This window comes from Notechis scutatus, chromosome 1, assembly GCF_049901735.1.
Source record: "Notechis scutatus isolate UNSWTSFEM ecotype Mainland chromosome 1, rNotScu1.2, whole genome shotgun sequence".
Taxonomy (NCBI): Eukaryota; Metazoa; Chordata; class Lepidosauria; order Squamata; family Elapidae; genus Notechis; species Notechis scutatus.
Window position 1 is genome coordinate 126,927,599 of NC_142009.1, and position 9,040 is coordinate 126,936,638.

Below are 9,040 nucleotides of genomic sequence, written 5' to 3' on the forward strand. Positions count from 1 at the left end.
TTGCTAAAACTCTACCATGTGTTAACACTATGTAAATAATGTCTTGCTACCCTATTGTTCTGCTTTTCCACAATTTCTGGTGTACTTGAGAAGACAGGAGTGAGAAGCTAAGATTGTTTGTTGCATGTAGATTTGATGATAAAGGTGGAAGAAGGAAGTAGAGAGATGGTTTGTGGATGTGTTGTTTGGAGGAAGGAAATGGAAGAAGGAAGGAGAGAGATGGTTTGTGGATGTGTTGTTTGGAGGAAGGAAAGAGGCTTTGAAGGGGCCTCTGGAGTTAGCTGAAGGATTGATGTGACAATCTGGACTGAAGCTACAGGGGAAATAGAGCTGGTAATGGCATCAATTCCCTTGCTAGAAATAGAAGAGAATAGGATTGGAAATCTGAGGAAAAAGAGAAAGATGAGTTGGAAGAGGAAAGATGTGTGTGCAAATTGAGAAGGATGTGTGTGTCTGTGAATGCAATGAGGGGAATTCTGGATGTTTGAAAAGTAAACTCTAAGAAAGCAGCAAGGAAAAAGAAATGGGAGGGCGACCCCTAGTGGGCTGGCCTTTCCAGAGAACATAGATTGATTTCACCAAAATACTAGAGAAAGGGAGGGGCCATACCAGCCCATCGCTTTTCTGAGTAAAACTCTCTGTCTTTACCTTCTCAACCCACTATGGTTCACTTCAGCTCGCTCTGCTTTGTATCAAGGGACGTCACCGAGCCAAGGCTTTGCTCGGTCATGATCTTCAAGCTATACACATTCCTTTCAAACTCTCTCAATGGGACCCCTTTTTCAGACGTCAGATGTATTGCAGGATGCTCTGGAGAATTGGATTGGTCCCATCTCTTGCCATCTCCCTTCTGACCCCGTCTACAGCTAATTAAAACGGTACCTATTACCTTTTCCTCTCCAGTAGTTACTTTTCCACTAATTCAAGCCATCACAGTTTTTACTGATGGCTCTAAAACTCATGGTGCTTGTGTCTGGTATGATCAAGCTAACTGGCACAAGCAACTGACAAAGCCCCAATCATCGGCACAGCAAGCTGAATTAGCTGCTTTTAACTTAGCCTTGGAGACATTTCCTGAGCAACCAATTAACATCATAACGGATAGTCTATATGTCTCCCAATTGGTCTTGCACATTTTTGAGGCATATCTGTCTCCTTCTATACAACCATCATTAATGACACTGTTGCTTCGGCTGCAAATGCTCATTCAATCTAGGACCCATCCTCTATTTGTAGCCCATATATGTAGTCATCAACAACTCCCAGGTTTCCTTTCAGAAGGGAACCAGGTAGCTGATACTGCTTGTAAAGTACTTTCCATCAGTATTAAGATGCCTCAACCTTCCCCTCTAACGGCAGGGGAAAGTCATAGTTATTTTCATCAAAACAAAAAGGCTCTGATTAAACAATTTGGTATTTCTTTGGAAGAAGCAACTGCAATTATACAACAATGCCCCACTTGCAGTTTGCAAGCAAAAGCCCTTCCTCAAGGGACCAACCCCAGGGGCGTAGAGGCTTGTGAGACATGGCAAATGGATGTCACTCAATTCTCACCTTTTGCCCCTTGGAAATACCTTCACGTGTCTATTGACACCTATTCAGGGTTCATAATGGCCACCCCGCAAAGGGGAGAAGCCTCCAAACATGTCATCAATCATTACATTCGCACCTTTGCATCGTTGGGACGCCCAAATGAAATAAAAACAGATAATGACCCTGCATACACTAGCACAGCTAATAGTCAAGGACAAGCCCTGATAGAGAGGCCAACTTAACGCTAAAAACAGCGTTAGAACGACATTTGATCAAAGGGAAAAGAACCCTTAGCCTCCCGGCGATGCAAGACACTTTTAATCTCTGTCTTTATACTCTCAACTTCCTCAATCTCTCCAGCACCCCTGCTATGACGGCAGCGGAGCGACATTTTTCCTCCCCCCCTTCCCCTGATTCTCCCAAACCACAGGTATACTACTACCAACTGCCAGACCCTACTTGGAAGGGCCCTGCTGGTCTCTTCACCTGGGGTCGAGGCTACGCAGCAGTCCAACTTCCTGACAGAACTCTCTGGGTTCCTGCAAGGTGTGTCCGCCCATATCACCGTCCACAACCAGCGGAGCCATCATCCGGAAAAGATGACAGCACTCTTCTTCTTCCTGCTTGGCTGTTCGCTTCGCTGGACTGATGGAACATCCACCAGCTTTAACGCCCATAGGCCATACAACATCACATGGGTCATCAAGGACGCATATGGACAGGTATTGAATTCAACACACTACTATGCCCAAATTGACACTTGTTTCCCACACTTACAATTTGACTTTGCTGAAATGATCCTGGGCAGAACAGCATATGCAAAAAAAGGACAGGGGACTCCAACAAGCCCAGAAGTAGTGAAAAAATTCCGCCTTTATGTCTGCCCAGGTCACGACACTTCTCCAAATCATCAACACACTTGTGGTGGCCTATCGGACTACTTTTGCAAATCCTGGAGCTGTGTGTCCACTGGTCACATCTGGTGGAGCCCTCCCTACAAAAATGACTTAATCACTCTTTCTCGTTCAAGGAAGCAAATGCCTTGAGCTGGGGAAGGGGGACCACCAGGTGCCCGTTGCAACATGGTCACTGTGAGATTCACTGCGAAAGGGAAAGCATCTACATTATGGGACACTGGAGTAAAGTGGGGAGGAAGAGTGTATGACACCGCGGGGTATGATTCTGGCAACATTTTTTACATACAACGACAAGTACACATACCCTCCTCTGGCCCTGTGGGACCAAGTGCCAAGGAAATTAAATCTTCCTTTCTACAACCTTTGTCAACAACAGTTAATCCCTTGCTGCCACTTCTTCAATCTTCTTACAGTGTCCTGAATGCTTCCAACACTTTCTTATCTAAGCATTGTTGGTTATGTTTGTCTCCCACTCCACCATTCTATGAAGCAGTAGGATCCTCACAGGCCATAAGAAATGACACCTCGGACTCTCAATGCAGATGGCATGATAGTACCACCATCACTATCACTTCTATAATAGGCCAAGGCTGCTGTTTGGGCCACATACCTAAGAATTACTCGCAATTTTGTTTAAATGTCACCACGGGAAAGTACTCATGTGATATGTACATACCTGCTCACCGACTCAACCTTAACATAGGGGCTTGGACCCAGGTATTTACCACCACAGGAGGCAATATAAACAAACGCCTCCAGGGTCAATACTTCATTCCTGGAGATGCTTCAATGTGGGCATGTTCCACGGGACTGACAGCCTGTGCCAGCGGGGATACCTTAATCAAGCAAAATTCCTTTTGTATTCAAGTACAATTGATTCCAAAAATGAATGTATATGACTCAGAAAATTTTGTTTCTTTACTAGAACCTAGACAATATAACCTTAGAGCAAAAAGAGAAGTAGTAACTGCTTTGACACTAGCTGTTCTGCTGGGGTTGGGGGCTTCTGGGGCGGCCACAGGTATAGCTGGCCTTGTTACCTCTGATCAGCATTTTCGCCACTTAAGCGCCACCATAGATGCAGACTTACGCCGCATTGAACAATCTATAGTTGCTTTGCAGAACTCCCTCACCTCCTTATCTGAAGTTGTCTTACAGAATAGAAGAGGTTTAGATTTGTTGTTCCTCAAGCAGGGTGGGTTATGTGCAGCACTGAAAGAAGAATGTTGTTTTTATGCAGATAGTTCAGGAGTGGTTTTAGATTCTATGAAAGAGTTAGATAAGAGACTAAAAGAAAGGCAAAGAGAACGAGAGGCTCAACAAACATGGTATCAGGGTCTGTTCAACTTCTCCCCATGGTTAACCACCTTAGTATCTGCCATTGCTGGTCCTCTTATTCTCCTACTTGTGCTCTGTACCATTGGCCCTTGTGTTTTGGGCAAAGTTTTGGCCTTCTTAAAACGCAGATTAAGCCAGTTATCACGGACTCAGAAACAGGTAAATACTCTCATATCTCATACACAAGAAAAACGAGCTCTGTTAACATTCTCCTCGGATTCAGACGAAGATGAAATCATCAAAAGTGCTGGTAAGGACAAAACATGCATCCTAATGCACTTGCAAGCCTCAGACTCGGAGGAGGAGGGGGCAAGCAAGAATCATCATTAGGACAGTGTTAATATATCACCTTCCAAATAAAATAAAAACAGAGGAGATGTTGCAATATACAACTGTTATAATAAATGGATGCTAAAAGTTGCAGTGGTCAACCTTGTGGAATGCTGGCTGGGAGGGGCGCTGGCTGGAGAAACGAAAGTTATGGGAGAAGGAGAAACGAAAGTTATGTGGGAGAAGAAAGTAACTGGGCAGGGCTAAGAGCAGAGGTGATAAGACCCCAGCAATGGTATAGTTTTTGTATTAGCATAATTATGTAGTTTACCTTATAAGGAAAAATTCCGTGTTCCTGCTATGACGCTTGCAAGCAACCTAATAAAAGGAGGTACCTGCCTTTTGTTCAGGGCCTTTTCATCCCGAGTAAACATTGTGTCCGTGTGTTTATTCATTTACCATGAGAGGCCCAGGGCTCTGAACTCAGACCCTGCCCGTTGCCAGGGTGTGGGCAGCAAAAACCACACTTACCTATAAGGATGCACTAAGGTTAATGGAAAAAGTAAAATTCCGAATGGTTATGCAAGGCCTCCATTCATTTCACTGAAAGCACCTGTCAAGAATAAAATAAAGTAAAAATAAAAACAGAGCAATACGAAGAAGAGAAAGCGTGATGGGAAAACGGGTCTGGATAACGACGCGGACTCTCAAACCAGGGCGCCGACGAGGACGATTAAGAAACGGCGACACCGCCCACAATCAACCCAGGTGTGGACGACGGTGTGATTGCTGAAGGTACCTCGTATCGCCTGCAGGCAAGAACCCCGCCCGCCTCGTATCGCTGCACCAAACCCTTTGGCCACTCGGCGGCAAGAGGAAAACGAAAATCAACCGTCAGCCCGACGAACCGTCATCAATCGCGCCAGCGCTCTCCTCGCCCTTCTGCAAGCACCCATTGGCGACGCAACTCGTACGTCACCGCTCTCCCCTCGCGCGCGAAGCTTTCAGTTTCTTCCGCTTCAAACGTCGAGGGTGACGCTTTTCGGCACCTCGGCCTTCTGGGAAGTGTAGTCTCCTTGGCCGCCCGAGGGCGCTCCCTGTCGGCCTCCAGGAATTACTGTAATGCAAGACTGTAATACTGTAATGGCTCCCCCCCACCCAAGCCACCCCTCCCACTCCCCCTACTGGAGTCAAGCGCCGAAAAGTGGAAGGCGGAGTGGCCGTAGATTACGTTTTTTCACATCGCATCGTTGGGTGTATTGAGAACTGTTGTTCAGCAGATCTACAAGATGCCCGGCGATTTTGTTCCTTAGGTTTTTATAAATTAAAAGCTGGAGGAATTGAACTAATGCATGGGGTAGTGGATGAGATGAGAGAATGGAAGCTCTGTAGAAGTGGGCTGGGAGACTCTTAAAAGCGGTATTTTAGATTGGAGCTGGACAAAGTTATGAATATAAGTCACAGACCAAATGATGGTAGTTCATCCATATTTAGGAATAAGCCACAAATCATCTGGGTTTCATACACACAAACACACACCTTAAGCTAAGATACTCTGCAGAAATGGAATCCTTTAGCTCCCAGGCATCAGATAAAAGGACCAGAGGATCAGATAAAGGACCTGAGGAAGACACAGACATCATAAGGATGAGAAGGGTGTGTGTGTGTGTTTAATGCAGTCTGTGTTCACTCCTGACAACTGGCTGGACTAGTCCCTGAAGTTTTCTTGGCAAAGTTTTTCAGAAATGTCTTGCCATGGCTTCCTTCCTAGGGCTGAGGGAGGGCTGAGGGAGAATGACAGTAATCAGAACCATCATTAATCTTAGCATAAGAAATAAGAATTCAAGAAATACTGTCAACCAATGAGAACATTTATTGTATTTTTAAATTTCTCTAATAATTGGGATTCTCTGATCAACATAAAGTACATTGTTAAATATTCAGTCAATAAATCATTCATGAAAATAGCATGATAAAGGAATGATAAAGTCAGCCAAAGTAATTAAGACAATTCAATACAAAATTATAGCAGTCTAAGGTTTTGTTCAATATTTCTTAACAGAGGTGGTTACAGCATTTTAAAGGTTTGCCATTTGAATACCTCTGATATGCTGAAAAGGTAATGTATTTACCCCAAGAATAGAAAAGAGCAAACAGCTCTCCAAAATCCACTCTTCTTGCAGAATATCAAGATAATTACCATGTTTTCAGAGTGTCCCTCCACAGTCTGTTTTAGTTATAGTACTATACGCTATATATATTTTTGCCCCTTTGAGACTAATAGCAGCCCTGATCCAAATATGAGTGGCAACTGTCTGTTTTCGGATAAAAACTTTAGTCACAGTCCAACATAATAGTTAATCCCACTTGTTGCTATATCCATTCCAAATAACTGCATGTACCTTGCTCTTACATGGCACCTGCAGTGCTGTAGGTGGTAGGCAGAAAAAGTAAATCCTCTATTTTTTTTCATCTCTCCACAATTACACCCATATAGAATGTGATCAAAAGAAGCAGATATGAAATGTTTACTTATACATTTTTTTCTGTGCAGTTTTCTGAGGCTGCAGAGACTATAGAAGAGTATTCTATGAAGACACATTAAAAAAGAAGGCCTTGTGTGACCCAGAGTTATCTTGGGTAGGCCACAGGAGCTTGCCAGGTGAGAGAAAACTCTGCCTGAAGGTAGGGAATATGCAGCAGATCCTGGGGATCATACACGATTGGACTGTATTTTTTTTAAACTAAATAAAGATGTAAAGAATTGTTTCTCTTTTGTTGGGGGTGGGGAGATAGCAAAGTCAAATTAGACATTTTTAGAATCTCTGACAGGCCAAACCCAAAAGCTTAGCCATCATTGTTCTGGGAAATGTCTACTCTATAAAATTTGTATAATATGTTACCTGCTGTGGCCCCGATTCCCAAGCCTATGCTGTCAGAGGAAGAGGACCTGGAAGATGAGGAGGAGGAATTGGGAATGCCTTCCTCCCCAGGACCTTCCTTTCTGGCAATGCCTCAGGTTCCATCAGACAACAGAGAGGAACAGCCTGAGATTAATCAGGAGGAAGGCATATCGGAGCAGCCCCTGACAGGGAGTAAAGAGGAAGAGTGTTGGCTCGATCCTAAGCAGCATCGTAGGGAGAAACGTGAGCAGCAACGTAGGAGACGTGGGAGGGTCAGAGAGTGAGCTGAGTTATTGAGCCACACCCCACAGGGGATAAAAGTGGGTGTGTTTTCTCCTGAAACTTTGTACGGGACAAAGTTTAACCTTACTTCAGATTTTCTTCGTGAATGATTGCTTTGTGGACTACCTTGTGATTTTTATGAAGTAAAAGAACCATTTATCTCTGTGATTAAAACTTTATTTTATAATTGCTGCCAGCTTGGACTTGGTAGGCAGGACGTGGTGGAACGCCAAGAATATTATCAGTTTCAAAGAATTAACTCTGTGAAGTCCGAGCCAGCTTGCCTGCCTGTGTTTGTGTGTGTGTGTACTCCCTCATCTGTTAAGGGAAAGGGAAGGCAAGACAGAACAGTTACCTATGTTGAATATAAACCTATTTTCTGCTACATAAATATTTTGCTTGTTAGAAATGACAACATGTTTAAATTTTTTATTTATTTATAAGTAATTTCTCAGTACACAAGTGTTTGCTGCTTGAAGTTTTAATTGCTTGTACGTCATCTGTTTTAGAAAGGTATATTAATGACTTCAATTATACATACATTAGTCCTCTTCAGAAATGACACTGACCCTGCTTCACCCATTGTTAAGGGCACACCAAGCCTTCAATATCTAAAAACAAGAATATTTGTTTTCATTTTTTCTGTTGCTTGCTTTTGCAGCACATGAGAACATTCTTCATGCAAAAGGTTTCCCACAGTATCTATCTATTTCTTTATCTTGTAGAAAGGTGTCAAAATGCCTTTCTTCCGAGGATTCGATTTTCCCGCTGGGAGAGCTCCGGCATAAGGATGTGGACAACTGCTTGAAAGCTGGATCTTTTTATTTTTCAGGAAGGCGGTGGACAGCGAGAAGTCTGCATTCCTGGGCTAGCTGGCTTCTTATGGTAAGTCCCTGGTTTTTATACCCTTTTCTTCCTTTGTGAGTTGATTTCATGTGAATGTTTGTATTTGTGCTTAATGTTTCAAATCCTGTTTGAGCTTGTCTTTATTCCCGCCAGAGGGCAAACTCCACGGGGTGCGGAAGGCAAACTCCGCGGGGTGGTTAGATTGTATTATTGGTTTTTCCTAATCTCTTTTAGCTTTATAATGGTTTTTTTCATATTTGTTTTGTGGCAATCTCCTGTCTGTCTCTTTTGTAATTTATATTTTTTTGTGTCTTTTGTCTGTTTGTTTTGCTTATTTGGTATGTCCTGTGTTTGTAAGGGTTTCCTTTTCTTATTTGTCTAGTTTTCCTAATTACTTAGGCTTTTGTCTATAGGGATTCTTTAATACCTTTTATTTGATTCCTTTTTCTATGTAAGTTTGTTTTATGGCTGGCCTGATGTTCCCCTTGGGCTTTTCCTGTTTGAGTGACACTACTGTCTTCATGAAGTTCCCTTTCCACAATCTATCACCCATCCATCCATCCGATCAAATCTACAGTTTATTTCTTCCACATTCCAGGCAGCTTGCAACAGTTAAACCGTATAATATAAATAAAATATTCCCAATAATAATTCAAACCCTTCTTTAATCCTGGCACAATTAATATAGATCATTAATAATAAATATATTTATAATAATGTTGAAAGAAATATCCTTCTTGGTTCAGTTCCAAGTGGGGAAAAAGACATTGGAAAGATGGTTTAATGGTGGACAGCAGGACCACATGTCTTGGAGCTCCAAAGTGGAAAAAAAAAGGATGATCACATGCTTCAAGGTGAGAAGAGAAGGTCAAGAAAAAGGGCTGATATACTGAGAGTGCCTGGGTTTTATAACCTTTGTTGGGATTTGAATTGGAGCTTGTATTCTGATTG

At 42.9% G+C, this 9,040-nt stretch overlaps 1 protein-coding gene across 1 annotated transcript in view; it reads right to left on the minus strand.

Moving 5' to 3' along the window:
- ZNF451 (zinc finger protein 451) overlaps window positions 1–5,054 on the minus strand; it is a 30,609-nt gene extending 25,555 nt beyond the window's left edge. Inside the window, exons 1-2 of the mRNA XM_026665238.2 lie at window positions 4,858–5,054; window positions 4,590–4,671 (exon numbers count right to left, since the gene is read on the minus strand). The gene's annotated coding sequence lies outside the window, so the exon portion shown is untranslated. The remainder of the gene's footprint in view (window positions 1–4,589; window positions 4,672–4,857) is intronic.
- Between the last annotated feature and the right edge of the window lie 3,986 nt (window positions 5,055–9,040).